Here is a 2,234-nt window from a genome sequence, read left to right on the forward strand (position 1 = left end):
AAAGCCCATAGAATGTGGAGCTCCATTAATGAGTGATCCCAGTAGTTTCCCCCTGTCACGGGAATCAATACTCAGCCTCTAGAAATCTACCACATTTTAATTGATGTATTTGGTCAAATACAGGGGTTCAGAGGCTTCTGATCCAGATAAGATCGCTGCTGTGCCTCTCTTAATGTACCCATTTTTAGATTTTGAATGGCATTTCGATATGCTAATTCACCTCAGCTCTCTGTTTGGGTGCGTGCAGTGAATCCCAGGATCAGTGCACCCATGGCTCACATTGCAGAATAAGGAGCGCGCCAGAGGAGGAGGAGACAGGTCAAGAGAGACAAAACAGGGGTCCTAAGTGGAACTGGAGTGGTAGGAGTCCTGAGTGGGCCCTGGGTGGGTATGTTAGAGAGAGTCGAGGTAATCTCCATGTGAATGGATATTATAGGGGTGCCTCTTAGCCCAGCATCAAGAAACTGTGATATACAGTATATCAACACTTATACTTTGTTCTTGTAGCTGAAAACTGGTAAACCATTGTCCTGGCCTTTAAATGAAGAACATCCAAAGGCTAGTTGGTTCTCACAAGCCTTAATCATGAGCTTTAATCACTTGAGTTGTTTTAGGACCATTTACAATAGGACGTATTTTCTTTGAAAATGTGTACTATACAATTGAAGTTTTTCTGAGTTTGTAGTGATATATCCTGATTTATGGGCTCTCTTTCTTTTTTTTTACAGCATTGTTATTATATTTTGAAATTACAACTTACAACTTCTGTTAATCTTATTAATGCATCTTTAATATATCTTCCAAACGAATTTAATTTATTTGGGGAATAATATCAAATAATGTGGTGATAAATAAAATATTTCCTATATTTTAAAGATTGTATTGCTTGGCTTTGTATGGTTTTTGAAGAGTTTACATATTTTTAAAATATTTAAATTTTTCTTACTTTTTGTTTTGTGGACTGGTTTTTATGTGAGGAGAGGAAATGAGCAAAACGTAAACCCATTAAAATGACGTTTTTGTTCAAATTATTTTAAATGAATAAGAAAATGTAAGGTTGTGGAAGATATAGCTGACTATTAATGAAAAACCATTCATTCCATAAAGCATAATAGTGAGGAGGATATACTAAAGTGAGTAAGACCCGCCCCCCCCCCCCACACACAGTGAGAAATCATTACATCTCATGACAGACACAGATAATTGACCCCCTTGAATGGTCAGTATTAGTTCTTCAGACTTTGTTTTGTCAGATCTCATCTATGAAGTCGTTTGTAAGTGGATACATCTGCATCAGTCATGACTAGCTGCTAGCCGGCTTGGTGAGATACACCCACCATTAAGCATCAGGCTCCAGACCACATTTCAGATGTGCAGCTCTGCTTTCCCCATGTGTGGCTCTTTAGTGTTAACTAGGTTTCCTATTAGTTGTACCTGTTGCAGACCAGAAGTACATTCATGAATGTGAATTGTGTGCACATACAAGTGCCCTTTAGTGTTGAAAGCTGAAGCCATCTCCCCTGGCACAACATCAAGCAAGGACATTGCCATATAGGTTGCACCTAAACCACTGAGACCAAAGAGCACTCATCATGGGGTGACTGTGGTGCTTCATTTTCCTACTGGCTGTTGTAAATGGTATTATTTTCTTGATTCCCTTTTCAGAGCTTTCTATACTAGTACACAGGATTCAAACTCTTTTTCTACATTGACTTCTACACATGAGATTGCTGAACCTTTCAATTAGATGCAATATGTTTCTCATAGGTCCTTTGGGGCTTTTAATATTTCAAGTGATATCAGCAGCAATTATAGAGCTTAACTTCTTTGATGCCATTTTGGATGCCTTAATTTTATTTGTTGATTGATAGCTGCAGTTAACACTTTCAGCACACTATTAAATAAAATTGGTATCAGATGGTATCCTTTTCAGGTTCCCATCTGTAAAAGTAATGCTTTCATTAGCTCACAATTGAGCAAAATGCTTGTAATAGGCATCACATTTTGCTAGGTCAGTCCTTTCAAATTATTGAGACAAGCAGCCACATTAGATAAAACAGAATGAAACACATATGAGTCTTGCTTCATCCTCACATTTGCCCAGTTGAGTTCTTTGTTGCAGTTACTATGATGTTCTATCTTGTCGAAGTTCATCCTTTTGTTTGTTTGTTTGTTCTTAGTGACCTTATACTTTATCAAGCATGATGTCTTTTTCCAAGGATTGCTCTTTCTGA

The sequence above is a fragment of the Tenrec ecaudatus genome, chromosome 15 (genome assembly GCF_050624435.1).
Source record: "Tenrec ecaudatus isolate mTenEca1 chromosome 15, mTenEca1.hap1, whole genome shotgun sequence".
NCBI classification, from domain to species: domain Eukaryota; kingdom Metazoa; phylum Chordata; class Mammalia; order Afrosoricida; family Tenrecidae; genus Tenrec; species Tenrec ecaudatus.